We start from the raw sequence: 15,762 nt of genomic DNA, 5'->3' as shown, positions 1-15,762 counted from the left end.
ATCCTGTTAAGTTGAACTGAGAGAATACTTCAGTTTGCTGACGTAGTAAGAGGAAGTCACATTTTTGGACGCGCTTTCAAAGTAAAAGCATCACTCAATGACGGACTTCTCACAAACTAGAGGAAACATACTACAAGAACTTCAACGTTAAATTAGCATCTTTAAACATTGATACAATGATACTTTCTGAATAATATTAACATATAACATTTTCCACAATAAATCCTAGTTAATATGGCCAATATTATTCAACATATGAACCTTTTTAAAGTAAACTGTCATTCAAGGATGATTTCTGTCCTGATTAAGAGTTCAGTTTCTATAAATGTCACTATGTTTTATTCATATTACATGTGGCATTTTTAAATTAAAGCCTCATAAACATGGGAAAAATTACCTACATCAGCATTTAATGTGGGATTCCAGAATTAAAGCAATACTAATATGCCAATATCTCCTAATCTTTTAGTGTATTCATAACAACACAAAAGAAAATCGTATCTTTGTAGAATTAAGCTTCATCATCTCTGTATGTCACTTCATTCATATCTGATGTGGAAATTCAAAACGAGACCTCTGGGATATTCTAATATTACTTATATTTACACTATAATGATCAGCTTAAAAGAGAAATGTCTGCCAATGATCAACTCCTGTTAGGAGTTAGCTTACGAGTTGACCATCAGTCACTAAAAGAATACATATCTGTTAAAATCTGAAGCCGTATTTCTCAGCATACATGCAACATTTTGTCCAGAGGTGTAACACCTGTCGGTGCCAATAGGAGAGAAGCTGTGGTGGTGACCCTGGTCCAAAGAACTCTCTGTCTCAGTCCCGCCCCATTCGTATTTAAATTTCTGATAGGTATTATTTAATCAACTCAGAGGTAAGGAAAGACACCGAGACAGTTTTACTTGCAAGGGTAGCTGTGCACTACAGACTACGAAGTATTAGCCCCCTCTCTCTTTATTTATACATGCTTGGTCACACACAGTTCAAACATCATTCAGGATGGGGTTGTATGTGTGTGTATGTGTGTGTGTGTGTGTGTGTGTGTGTGTGTGTGTGTGTTGGGGGGGTCAGAAAGGTTAGGGTTCATCTGTCTTGATTATAAACAAACAGAGGAAGTGGGAAGTGGGCACCTGGGATGATCCAAACCACACTGAGATGGATGAAGACAGGACAGACTGAATGATGGCAGTGGAGAAGATGACCAACAGCTCCTGTGGAAGGTTGAATTTCTTGAGTTGCCTCAGGAAGTACAGTCTCTGCTGGGCCTTCTTCTTCTGAACATTGTCTATGTGTGAAGACCATCTCAGGTCCTCAGAGATGGTGGTTCCTAAGAACCTGAAGTGGTCCACGGCCGATACAGTGTTATTGAGGATGGTGAGGGGGGTGTATGGGGGTGGTGTTCTCCGAAAGTCCACCACCATTTCCACAGTCTTGAGTTCCAGGTGGTTCTGAACAAGGAGTGGACCAGCCGATCCACCTCCTGTCTGTATGTTGTTGTGGTTAAATGTTGTTTAACAAAGGAAGAGATTGATGATCTTCAATCAGCTTTTTATAACCGACCTTACAAAGGAGAACAGCTGACAGCACCAAACATGCACCAGAGGTGTCCTGTCTCTGCTCTGACTGACAATGGAAAAGGACTCCTCTCTCTTTTCTCATCTAGCCTGGGCCCCTCAGGAGCAGCAGAGGTGGGAACTGTTGTAATTCTTCCACAGACACGTTGGCTACTCTGCACCAAGTGTCCTCCTGACCTCATATTTCACAGGCCCAGAACCATCTGCAAGACTGGAAATTCTGTCCCACCAAGTCATTGATATTATGGACACAGTGACTCAGTGAGTGTAGTGGACTAGTGGCTGGTGGTGACACCGAGCTGAGAACTTGTGTGGCATCAGCATATATATGGTAGGAGATGCTGTAATGCTCTATAATCTGAGCTAGTAGGATCATATAGATGCTAAAAAAAAAGTGGCCTGAAATGGAGCTTTGAGAAACCCCACAATTCAGTTTTATTTGCCAAAATTGAAAAATATAAAATTACAAATGGAGACAAAATAGATCCTGCCTGACAAATAAGATCTGAACCAACTTAGGAAGTTAAACTCTCTTGACAAAAAAGGCCAGTTAACCAGAAAGTCTGATGGAAATCTAGTTTATATCCATTCGGAACCTCATTGCTCCAACACAAGCATTTATTCTCTGAGGGGATGTTTTCTGTATATCATCTGCTATAGTTTTCATCCTCCCTCAGCTGAACGCTTCCAGCTCTGCAGCTTGTTTCGGGTCGGTTCTGGGGACATTATCTGTTGGTGGTCTAAAGAAAAGTTGTTCTGACACAATGAGCCTGTTTTTATGTGTAAAATGTTTGAAGATCTGTTTTCATTCTCCTAAACCCCTCAAAGACTCTCTCCACCACCTGAGCCTGCTGTAGATCCCAGTGTAGAACCGTGAAGGTTCTGAGTTTCTCGGTGATGTAGAACTGCTCCAGGATGTTGATTTCCAGTCTGATTAATTTAATGGCTTCAGCGCCGACTAATTCCCTCCTAAGATCTCCACAGGAACACTTTACTCTTTCCAGGGAGTTCTTCAGTTGTTTCACAATCAGTCTGAACTCTTCTGTCAGTTTGATCATTTTATTAACATGAGGCTGTTCCAATAGTTTCTGCTTTATAATAAAACAAAGCAGAGCAACAACGCCACAAACAGCAGCAGCTCCGTACACAGCAACACTCACACCATTTGTAGCTGAAGCTCCTGCTACAGCCAACAGAGCTCCAAATGCTGCAACAGCAGCTCCGACCATAGTCCCAGTTGTTGTCTCTTTCTGAATGCGTTCCACTGTAGCAGTGATGTCCTGAAGCTGGTCCAGGATCCGTCTCATGCTGGCTTCATTGCTGTCACACAGTTGGATGAATGAAGCTGTGTTCTGGGACAGGTTCTGCCTTGACACACAAAGGTTGGATGGTTTTCTATTGTCCAGTATTCCCCCAAAAAATAAATTCATTATCAAAATAAAGAATCAGGACTCTGGTAAATAAAAATCTGCTCTCAGATCAGCTGCTCTCAGACATCAAACCTTCTTCCTGACAGGTTTAGATCTTGTCCTGTTCTGAGCTCAGTAAAGAGTTTCCTGTGTCTGAATGTAGGTGTGGCAGGATATAACATCCACACCCTCAGAGAACAGCTGGCTGTTTCACACCCTCTGCAGGTTAAACCAGACGAGCAGCGCTGCATAAAGTTGAGAAGAACCGCCAATGCATACTTGAACACGATGAGCTATTTCCTCTGGTTTGTGATGTTGTGTCAGTGAACTGAAAATGAACCTGTCAGAACTTTTATTGTGCAGATATCAGCTGCAGCAGGTTACCTTTCATTTATCTGTGTCCTCGAGTTACCTGTGATCATTCAGAGTTCTGCACGTCCAGAACTCAGCTGGAGAACAGATTTATGGCAGAACAGGATTTACCAACAACCTGTGTGACTACAGAGGTCAGAGGGCAATGAAAGAACTCAGCAGATTATAGTGATCAATAAAATCCACTGAAACTAAAATCAACAGAGACTGCCCAAAGACCAAATAATAAGCAGTAGGTTGACATCAGTGAACTTTGCCCTCTGTGCAGCAGGTGTGTCAGCTGTGCCTTCAGTGGCCAGGTCTGGCAGGGAGACAGAAGGACGCACAACACCTGCTGGAAAACTAGCCTTTAGGTAGCGTCTGTTATTTAGAGTAAAACAATGAACAGTTATTACTGTAAATACAACAGTTTTCATTGTAGTAAATCCTTCCAGTCTGTTATTTCCTGTTTCTGAGTCTTTTCATCAGCTTTGTTGAACATCCCTGAACTCATTCATCTCTGGGTTTTAGCTTTAGAAACATTTATTCCTAGAAATGGACTATCACTGAACCAACAGTCTGATCTCTGTTAAATTCCTGTATGATAAACAGACAGAACAGATTTATTCATGTATGTGTTTCTATTCCAGCACCTGAAGGACTTCATCTTCTATACTGCTGATTCCAGTGGGTCATGGGGGAGCTGGTGCCTGTCCGAGGGCAAGAGGCAGGGTAGACTCTGGACAGGTCGCCAGTCCTTCGCAGGTGTACATAATTATTTTATTTGATTCTATTATTACCACTTGTTTTTGCACATTTACCTTGTTCTTTCAGTGCACATTTGTTCCTAACTATCTGCACCTTGCTTGTGTGTTACTGAGAGCTGCTGTAACAAGTTAACGTCTCCATTGTGAGATTAATAAAGTCTATATTATCTTATCTTCTGCTCTTTGTGTGTTGGTTCAAGTTCTCATTTTAATGTTAGTCTTTAGCTTTTTGTTGAGATTCAGGTTCTCAACTGGCTGCAACACACTTTCCTGATTAGTTTTTTTTGGTCCTCATGTCACCTCTCCAGGAGTCAGTTTTTCCTCCTCCTTGCCAGATCCTTCCTTTGTTCATCATCTGGATCCGTCCGTGCAGCTCGCCTGTAATCTGGTTGCTTTCAATCAGAAGATCTTCAGTTCCCCTCCTGCGTGTTCCTTCTAATAATCCTCTTCCCCTGCAGGCTGAGTCTCCCGTTCTCTACGTTTGGCCCAGAAAATATCTCAGCTCCTTGAGGTTTCAGGGAGCTTTCCAGGATGTAGAGATCTTCTCTGGGTCCGTTCCCACATCCTTTTCACATACCCATCCACTACAGGACTACATTACCCAACTGCCCTCAGGACGCAGACATACAGGGGGGAGAACAAGTATTTGTATGATTTTCTGGATTTTTGTTTTAGGTTCTGTCACTCACAGTAAGATAAAAATTAAAGACTTTTACATGATTTGCAAGTAGAACAACTTGCGAAATCAGCAGCGTATCAAATACTTATTCTCCCTACTGTAGGACAGTGAGGTGCAGAAGGGAAAAGCCCAATGCTAGCGGCCATAGCTGTCTTAAACAACAGGCCCCGCTCAGGCTGCGTTTTATGGGGATGTAGTGCTCTGTGCAGTATTATTATGATGTGTTCTGGGTAGTAAGATTATTTTGTGCCCTGTGCTGTATTGTTGGGAGTGCAAGGTCTGGACAATAAAGACAATAAAGTCTAACGTCTAAACACAGAGCTGTTCTAACCACATCCTCTCCTGCAGCCGCCTGGATTATTACATTTAACACAAACTCAATATTTTAACAACAGACTGCATTTATTTAAATAACTCATTCAGTTATAAGCATAATCATATTTAAACTCAGGTATAAATCAATGTTTAATTACACAGTGTTTGCATGGGAGAGATACTGATGCATGCTGTAGAAACAGAAATCTGAATAAATGCATAAATAAACTGAATTTCATTCAATCAGATTTGAAATGACTTATGGTGTAGCTGGAAAATAAGATGGTGTTTATTGGATGTTTTTTTTTATTAAATACTGAACTTTATCGTGTAAAAGACAAGCCAGACATCTTAATGAAATATTACAGTTTTTTATGACGTTTATTGAATAAAGTTCAAATCAAATCTTAAAAGATGACAAGTTTATCCACAAGTTTCTATGAAGTAAATGTATATTTAGCCGGAAGCTGTTGGGTCCAGGTTTTCTGTTCTCTAAATATAAAACTGACCCGGTGGGGGCGCTGTATTCACACATAGACAGGTGTCTGCACAGGTGAGACAGAATGTCAGCAGGTAAGAGTAAAACACCTTCACTGGTCCATCTGCTCCTCCTCTGCCTCACCTTACGTGTTTCCATGGAGATTCTTTCCATAAGTCAAACATCACCTTTTTAGATTTAAAAGAGGAAGAAGAGTTTAAGATTTTATTGATGTGGTTAATCTGAGAGAGTTAAAATAAAGTGTGAACTTTTTTCTCACCTTGGTTTTGTGTTCAGCTGCAAGACATTTTTCTGGCTTTTTCCAGACTGATCATGTCGTTTTATTTCTTTAGGTATAGATGGCAGTCGGACTTAAAGAAAACGATCAAAAAATGATTTCCTCCAATCTAATAAGGCAGAAATAAAAAGAAAGAGTTACTGTTTTTACTCAGTTTCCTTTCTGTAATGAATATTTCTGTCAGACCGTAAGAAAACGTAGAACCCACTGGAACAGTGGAGCTCATCTCTGAACCGTTGCCCTGAAACAAAAGACATTTTTTAGGATTGAAAACTTTAAATTATCCAATTAAATTCATTGCAGTATGTGACATTATAACTACAGCACTAAAGCACACCAAATGCTTCCTGAGAAGGTTTTAATTGAACACTAACGAGTCTGATTTATATCAGCTGCAGGCAGAAATATGTCAAATTAAAGATGTTTAATAAATGAAACAAACAGAAAAACTTAAAGCAATGAACAGGAAACAGAAACATGGACGAGGCAACAGAAGGAACCAGCAAGGATGTTTGTCACTCAGAAATATTTTGGGTCATCAGACAAATTTAAATATTAGACAAAGAAAACTCCACCGTGCAGCATTTAAATCAAGGTATTTATTTTGAAGGGAAAAAAACCCAAAACAACCAGGTTCTGTGAGAAAAAGTATTCACCCCCTAAACCCGTCTAACTGATTGTTCCTCCTTGGGCAGCAACCACTGCCACCAAGTGTTCATGACAACTAGTAACCAGTCTTTAACATCACTGTGGAGCAATTTGGACCCATTCTGCTTTGCAGAACTGGTTTAATTCAGTTACACTGGAGGGCTTTTCAACTGGGTCAGGCTTCAGCATCTCAATCAGATTCAGGTCAGAACTTTCTCTACACAAAGTCCAATATATCATGACAGCATTCATTTCAGTCCCAGAAATGTTCATATTCTGTTGAAAATGTCCAGAGATCCAGTTGAAGTTCTAGTTTAGGCTGACATCTCCCCACTAATCCTACTGGGACCTCCTCCTGAGGTAGCATGGCATTTTAAAGGACGAAGCTCTGGGACAATTCCACATCTAGCTGGAAATAAGTCATTTATATTTTTGTCATTTACAGGTGAGATATAAATAGATGTTCTGTGTTTTGAAGAAACCAGGTTTTCCACCTGGGCTCCATTTTCTAACAGCATCACTGTAAACATCCTGGTTCTGAAGAGACGAAGCTGATCCTGTTCTGATTTAGATGTTTGTGTGCACATGCTGAACATGTAGTTTAACCAACATCATCGTCTTTTGCTCTGACAGCTTTGCTTACCTTCACAGACAAAGTTCCAGTTTAATTCAGGTTGAAGGTAGAGGTTCTCGGACCTCCACTTCAGGCCCACCTGCAGCTGGACCCACAGTGGCACCTCCTCTCATGTCTGCACTGACCTCATTTAAGGTGCTGATGTTCTCCAGCAAACAGCCTCTGCTGATTAAATCTTTCATACAGGTTCAACAGAAAGGGGTTAGTTAGTTAGTTAGTTAGTTAGTTAGTTAGTTAGTTAGTTAGTTTGTTAGTTAGTTAGTTAGTTAGTTAGCTAGTTAGTTAGTTAGTTAGTTTGTTTGTTTGTTTGTTAGTTTGTTAGTTTGTTAGTTAGTTAGTTAGTTAGCTAGTTAGTTAGTTAGTTAGTTTGTTTGTTTGTTTGTTAGTTTGTTAGTTAGTTTGTTTGTTAGTTTGTTAGTTAGTTAGTTAGTTAGTTAGTTAGCTAGTTAGTTAGTTAGTTAGTTTGTTTGTTTGTTTGTTTGTTAGTTTGTTAGTTAGTTTGTTTGTTTGTTAGTTTGTTAGTTAGTTAGTTAGTTAGTTAGCTAGTTAGTTAGTTAGTTAGTTTGTTAGTTTGTTAGTTTGTTAGTTAGTTAGTTAGTTAGCTAGTTAGTTAGTTAGTTAGTTTGTTTGTTTGTTTGTTAGTTTGTTAGTTTGTTAGTTAGTTAGTTAGTTAGCTAGTTAGTTAGTTAGTTAGTTTGTTTGTTTGTTTGTTAGTTTGTTAGTTAGTTTGTTAGTTTGTTAGTTAGTTAGTTAGTTAGTTAGTTAGCTAGTTAGTTAGTTAGTTAGTTTGTTTGTTTGTTTGTTAGTTTGTTAGTTAGTTTGTTTGTTAGTTTGTTAGTTTGTTAGTTAGTTAGTTAGTTTGTTTGTTTGTTAGTTTGTTAGTTAGTTAGTTAGTTAGTTAGTTAGCTAGTTAGTTAGTTAGCTAGTTAGTTAGTTAGTTAGTTTGTTTGTTTGTTTGTTAGTTTGTTAGTTTGTTAGTTAGTTAGTTAGCTAGTTAGTTAGTTAGTTAGTTTGTTTGTTTGTTAGTTTGTTAGTTTGTTAGTTTGTTAGTTTGTTAGTTAGTTAGTTAGTTAGTTAGTTTGTTTGTTAGTTTGTTAGTTTGTTAGTTTGTTAGTTAGTTAGTTTGTTAGTTAGTTTGTTAGTTTGTTAGTTAGTTTGTTAGTTTGTTAGTTAGTTAGTTAGTTAGTTAGTTAGCTAGTTAGTTAGTTAGTTAGTTTGTTTGTTTGTTTGTTAGTTTGTTAGTTAGTTTGTTTGTTAGTTTGTTAGTTTGTTAGTTAGTTAGTTAGTTTGTTTGTTTGTTAGTTTGTTAGTTAGTTAGTTAGTTAGTTAGTTAGCTAGTTAGTTAGTTAGCTAGTTAGTTAGTTAGTTAGTTTGTTTGTTTGTTTGTTAGTTTGTTAGTTAGTTAGTTAGCTAGTTAGTTAGTTAGTTAGTTTGTTTGTTTGTTAGTTTGTTAGTTTGTTAGTTAGTTAGTTAGTTAGTTAGTTTGTTTGTTAGTTTGTTAGTTTGTTAGTTTGTTAGTTAGTTAGTTAGTTTGTTAGTTTGTTAGTTAGTTAGTTAGTTAGTTAGTTAGTTAGTTAGCTAGTTAGTTAGTTAGTTAGTTTGTTTGTTTGTTAGTTTGTTAGTTTGTTAGTTAGTTAGTTAGCTAGTTAGTTAGTTAGTTAGTTTGTTTGTTTGTTTGTTAGTTTGTTAGTTTGTTAGTTAGTTAGTTAGTTAGTTAGCTAGTTAGTTAGTTAGTTAGTTTGTTTGTTTGTTTGTTAGTTTGTTAGTTTGTTAGTTAGTTAGTTAGTTAGCTAGTTAGTTAGTTAGTTAGTTTGTTTGTTTGTTTGTTAGTTTGTTAGTTAGTTTGTTAGTTTGTTAGTTAGTTAGTTAGTTAGTTAGTTAGCTAGTTAGTTAGTTAGTTAGTTTGTTTGTTTGTTTGTTAGTTTGTTAGTTAGTTTGTTTGTTAGTTTGTTAGTTTGTTAGTTAGTTAGTTAGTTAGTTAGTTTGTTTGTTTGTTAGTTTGTTAGTTAGTTAGTTAGTTAGTTAGTTAGCTAGTTAGTTAGTTAGTTAGCTAGTTAGTTAGTTAGTTAGTTTGTTTGTTTGTTTGTTAGTTTGTTAGTTTGTTAGTTAGTTAGTTAGCTAGTTAGTTAGTTAGTTAGTTTGTTTGTTTGTTAGTTTGTTAGTTTGTTAGTTAGTTAGTTAGTTAGTTAGTTTGTTTGTTAGTTTGTTAGTTTGTTAGTTTGTTAGTTTGTTAGTTAGTTTGTTAGTTTGTTAGTTAGTTAGTTAGTTAGTTAGTTAGTTAGTTAGCTAGTTAGTTAGTTAGTTAGTTTGTTTGTTTGTTAGTTTGTTAGTTTGTTAGTTAGTTAGTTAGCTAGTTAGTTAGTTAGTTAGTTTGTTTGTTTGTTTGTTAGTTTGTTAGTTTGTTAGTTAGTTAGTTAGTTAGTTAGTTAGTTTGTTTGTTTGTTAGTTTGTTAGTTTGTTAGTTAGTTAGTTAGTTAGTTAGTTTGTTTGTTTGTTAGTTTGTTAGTTTGTTAGTTAGTTAGTTAGTTAGTTAGTTTGTTAGTTAGTTTGTTAGTTAGTTAGTTAGTTAGTTGGAGACCCAGAGCAGGTATCTTTGGTCTGTGTGTGTTTGCAGCATGTTGATCTCCTGATAGATCTTCTTCAGGAACCCGTTCAGTTATGAGATCCAGCAGCATCAGATCCATGAAGCTGTACTTAGTGGTCGATGAGGATTTCTTTTTCTTGATCTTGACCAGAGAAAACATCTCAATTTTATCATTCAGATTTTCGTTATACATGAGATCCTTTTCTGCACCAGACATCTGAGAATATGTTTCGTCTTTGCAGGAAACATCTCCTGCAGACAGAAAATCTGAAGTAATTATTTAAATATGATATTTTTTTATCTTCTCTGCCACTTTTTCAGTGAATTGCAAGTTTGAGGTTTAGAAACTGCAGATCCCATTGAGCTCCAGCTGCTGTCAGTCTAACCTCACTGACCGTGCTGCGGTTGGAGGGACTGAGCTTCACCTGCAGCTCAGAGGAGCAGCTGCAGCCTTTCATACTTTCTCACCTCTTCATCATCACAGTGAGGCATCCTGTAAAACATTCCTGACACACATCCTCCCTTCGCTGGAAAACCAAACGCTCACAGAAACTCCAGTCAGACTGGAAGGTATTCTACTCACCTCGACCTTTTACTAAAAACGTGTTGTTACCCCTGCCTATTATCTCTGGTTGTAGCTAATAATGAAAGTAAGAGTGCAGTTTGACTTTTTTGCAAAAGCCAATCTATAAAATGATCAATCTGACCTTCTGACCTTTCTACTGCTTGTTATTTTAACCATCTAGTGTCTCAGACTTTTTTCTCCTCGTGTGTCTGTAATAGAGGCTGACATTTTTTCGGGATTCCCACGGGATTCCCGCAGGACGGGAGACAGCATCAGTAAATTGGGACGGTACAGGATAAAACCTGAACTGGAGCAGACGGGAGCGGGAGCTAACTAATAGGAGGGAAAATAAACTAGGATCAATTGTCTTTGGAAATGTAAAACTGAGACTTTGTTATAAACGTTAAGAAAAAAAAAACTTGGATCAACGCCGCCATTGTGTAGTTTTTTTCCAAGAAGCCTAAACTATAATGCGAGTCAAACAAACTACATGACCCACAAGCCAACAGTGCTTCTGATCGATGTTTTCCACCTGCGTTCAGGATGGAGGGAACAAACGCAGGTGGAGAACTGGACGTGGTAAAATTATATTTGTAACGTAAAGTCAGAAATAAGGACTTATCTATTAAACTCATAGAGTTGACAGGAAAGTCTCAAATATTACCGAACTTCAGGAGAGTTGAATGTAGCGGTTTTAACACGCAGTCTGCTGGTTGTAAAACGTGTTTAGTTGTAATCAAGTTCACCAGAGATTAAAGGACACTTGTAAAACATATTCTGGATTAAATCAGTCCTGCATCTCTTCATTCATCAAACCAAAAGTACCATCATGTGTCAAGTCTCATCTGACCAACAAAACTGCTGCACTAAAGATTTAAGAGGTAAGGTACGGAAGCCCATGAGGGGACATGAGGAAATTTATTTATTTTACATTCGTCATTTTGGAGCAACAGCACAGATGATAAACTGCTCATAAAACAAACACTGATATGTCATTGATATGGTTTATTTATCATATGCAGGTTAACACGCAGTCAACAATGTGATTAAATGTTTAGGATAAGAAGAACCGTTCAAATCACGATAAAAACAAAAACACTAATGGTGTACAAAGAAAAGTACCCATCATGCAGCAGTAATAAGGAAATAAAGTGTCACAGATGTGGTTTCATGTAGTTTTATTGTTCAGTAGTTTGTTTGACAGCTTGTGGATAAAAACTGTCTTTTAGTCTGATTTGAAGATCATTTTATTTAAGGCTGATTTCAAAATAAAACTCAATAAATCTCAAAACGGGTGTAGTGTTTGTTTCATTTTTGCAGTTATCTGGTTTGGAAATCATCCCACAAAGTATTGCGAAATAACGTAAAGACTATTGCGTGGGGACACAAAAAAGAAAAAAATTCCCCCATGTCCCCTCGTGGACCTCGTAGAAAGACTTCATCAAGGGAAGATATTAAATAAATATGTTGTGAAATAGAAAAAAATGTAATGTACCATTAAATGTACAATTTATTTAATACAACATTAAATATTAAGTGTACCACTAATTACGTCATGTCGTCTTTAAAATTATACTTAATTATTCAGTGGCACATTTAATTGCATAATAGTCCATTTCATGATATAATGGTACATTTATTGTTTCTAATGATGTATTAAATAAATAAATGGTACCTTTAATTTAATGGCACATTTAATGTTACATTTCTTTCATGTTACATTTACTTCACTTATGAGACATTCACAACATTTATTTATTTAATGATGATTTTATTGTATTAATTTTGTCCAGTTTGACCCTCCATTCTTGATGCCTGTATAGGAGGTCATGTTAGAATTTAAATCAGGTGTTCTGGAGCAGACAAACATCTAAAACCTGCAGGGAAGGGGTCCCTGAGGAGCAGGACTGTGAACCATTGAGGTACAGTTTCTAAATTATGAAGGTTTTGTCTTTTTGTCCTTTTGTTCAACAAGTACAGTTCTCTTACTAGGTGCATTTTTCTTTTGTTTCAGCAACTTGAAACATAAAAGTGATGTCATTATTCAAAGGAAACAATCACTTAATAAATAAGTAAAATACAACTAAGATAGACATGGTCTGTTTCCTTGTTTAATATTTTATTATTTCTTCATTATTATTCTTTTTACTTTAACTGGCCTTTACTACAGCTAAAAACAGGGACCTAACTGGTCCTTCAAAGAAACAAATTACCAAAAGACTAAATGAAGAAAACTAAACTGGGAGAGTCACAGGAGTGGGAGTCAATTTACCAGGAGTGGGACGGGACAGGATTTTTTTCATTATGCTGGCCTGGGATTGGGATGGGACAGGAGAGAAAATACACTCCCGTGTCACCCTCTACTCTGTAACCACTGTTAAACCCAGAAGGTTCAGACACCGTTCTGGAGGTTACATCAGCTTCGTAAGACCAAAGATGAGGCTTTCTACAGTCCAGACTCCTACATTAAGAAATTAAAAAACAGCGTCTCAGCTATCGACAGCACTTCAGTGTGAAGGAGTTTGTGTATTACCAACTGTTGTGGCCATTTATGTTGAATTTTGTAAATCATAAGTTCTATTTACTTATAGGTTGTTAGAATATATTTCAGTTGGTTTGGAACGATGATATGAAATTAATTATTTGGAATTATTATGATTTCTTTGGTAACTTTTAAGCCCCTCCCAGTAATTTAAGAGATTAAGAACACACTGTGCGGCGCTTGTTGAAAACAAAATGTCTGGTGTGATGACGGGAAGTTTTTTACAATTACTTTTCTACCACTTTTTGTCCTTGTAAGATGTGTTTAAGCCAATTTTCGTTTACATTAAAGTTGTAAGAATTTTTTGGTTATTATTTCGCCTATAATTTTGCAAGAAATAAAAGGATATTTGTTCAAACAATAAAGTCGGAAATGCGTTCAAGAAATTAGACCACCTGTTGCCACCGACGGCCTTTTTTTGGAACTATTTTGGCTTGGAAACAGAAAGGCCGTGACACCAACTATAGGAGCCCTACCCTCCATGCTGTGATGACACACCGCCTGGTTGAGGATCTCAACCGTTTCTTTTGTAGGTTTGATTACCAGCCCTTCACCTCTTATCCTCACACAAAGGGTAAACCTGTATCTATATCACAGCCCCCCTGCTGGACCCCTGCAGTTTGCTTACCAGGCAAACGGGTCAGCAGACAATGCAATCTAGGGTCTACCCTTCATCCTGCACCACCTCGACCATCTAGGGACATAGGGCAGGATCCTGTTAGTGGACTTCAGCTCGTCCTTCAACACCATAAACCCAGACATCCTTCATCAGAAGCTCACCCAGGTCTCAGGGCCGGCTTCCACCTGGATCACCAACTTTCTGACCGACCAGCAGCACCAGGTGAGGCTGGGAAGAATCATCTCCTGCTCAAGAACCGTCAGCACTGACGCCCCACAGGGATGTGTTCTCTCCCACTCCTCTTTTCTCTGTAATCAAATGGCTGCACCTCAGTGGACCCATCTGTGAAACTCCTGATGTTTACAGCTGACACCACTGTTAGTGGTCTGATCCAGGAGAAATCTGCATACAGACAGGAGGTGGACAGGTGGGTCGCTCACCTATCCCTCTTTTTTCTCAGCGGTATTCCATGAACTTCTGCCAAAGAAACCCTCTCCTGGACTAAACATTCATCCTTCATTTCATAAAATGTGTTTTCTAGTTTTTATATCATTTTAACAATGCTAAATGTCCACAAACTGACGCAGTGCACAGGTGATATATTTGCTGAAATTAAATGTCCCTGTGGTTCAGATTACAGCCAATAAATGAAAGAGCCTGAAAAACTCAGATATACGTGAGACAGACGGCAACTCAGCACAGAATAATAGCATTTTGCTCCAGACACAAACAGATGGCTGCTTTTCTTCCGAGACAATGTGTTTCCTCCAGTGAGTACAAATGTCGTTTAAATATCAGAAGCCAAATGTTCAAATGCATGCTGGGATGGAACAAATCTATTTCTCACTGAGCAACCTTCTCTAAATCTGGCGTGACTTCCATGAAATGCTGCTTTGGCTTCAAATAAACGTCACTGAGAGTCAGAAACAACAAAACAGAGAATGGAGTTTATTTCAGTTTTATCAAACAAACATAAAAACTTTGCCTTTATTCACCCACCATCGTGAACATTTCATTCAACTCAAGTCACCAGAACTTGATTTATGGCAGCTCCATAGTCAGAAATGTGGCGCTATAGAAATGTTTAGGCATCAATCCCGATCTGAACTGATTAAGAGAAGCATAAATACAGTAAGATTGAAAATTGTTCCTTTAAAACTTTACTGAAGAGTGGGATTTACATGTGTGTCCCATCAGAACACAGTAAGACAATAACGAAACAAAAACACCACACAACTTCCTGACAATTAAAAAGTGACGAGTGAAATCAAGAAAAAAACGACCGTATTTTCCGCACTATAAGGCGCACCTTCAATGAATGGCCTATTTTAGAACTTTTTTCATATATCCTGTACAACTCAAGCTGAACTAACCCGGTCGTAAACAATGAAGCTCAGAATTATTCATACCCCAGGCGGATTTTGATTTAAAATCTTCATTCAACCAAGAAATTCATACGTAGCTGCGTTCATCTTTCCCTCCAGGCTGGCTGCTGTGTGCCTTTTATTAAGGAGACGCTTTCATCTGGTCACTATACAGGCCTTATTGGTGGCTTTCTGCAGAGAGCGTTGTCCTTCTGGAGGTTCTCCTCTCTCCACAGAGGAATGCTGGAGAGCATGAGCGACCAGGGGGTTCTTGGTCACCTCCCTGATTAAGGTTCTTCTCCCCCAATGAACTCAGTTTAGACGGCCGGACAGCTTTAGGAAGAGTCCTGGTGGTTCCAAACTTCTTTCATTAATGATTGATGGAGGCCACTGGGCTCACTGGGACCTTCAGAGCAGCAGACACTGTTCTCTATCCTTCCTCAGATTTGTTCCTCAAGACATTCCTGTCTCAGAGGTCTCCAGACGGTTCCTTTGGCTTCATGCTTAGTGCCTTTCCTAACCACGTCCAATCAGCTGAACTTACCACAGGTGGGCAACATTTCAGCTGTAGAAACATCTCCAGGTCGATCCTGGTGAAGGCTGTGAATACCTACATGAATGTGATTTATTAGTTTCTATTTCTAGTAAATATGCAGCAATCTCCGACTTCTTCTACATGCTCATATTGGGGTGTTGTGTGGAGAACTTGGAGGAAAGAGATGAATTTGATTCCATCTGGAATAAAACTGGAACAGAACCTAATGTGGAAAATCTGCAGCGTCCTCAATACATTCTGGATTCTCTGTAATGACAAAAATGCCTCCATGTTATTCTGGCAGAAATAATGTTGGTGATCCTGAAACAGGAAAGTCAGATTCAACATCAGACTGGAAGAGGAAACAGACATGTTTCTGTTTATATGG

The sequence above is a fragment of the Girardinichthys multiradiatus genome, chromosome 8 (assembly GCF_021462225.1).
Source record: "Girardinichthys multiradiatus isolate DD_20200921_A chromosome 8, DD_fGirMul_XY1, whole genome shotgun sequence".
Lineage (NCBI taxonomy): Eukaryota > Metazoa > Chordata > Actinopteri > Cyprinodontiformes > Goodeidae > Girardinichthys > Girardinichthys multiradiatus.
Note: the sequence above shows the minus strand (reverse complement) of the source record.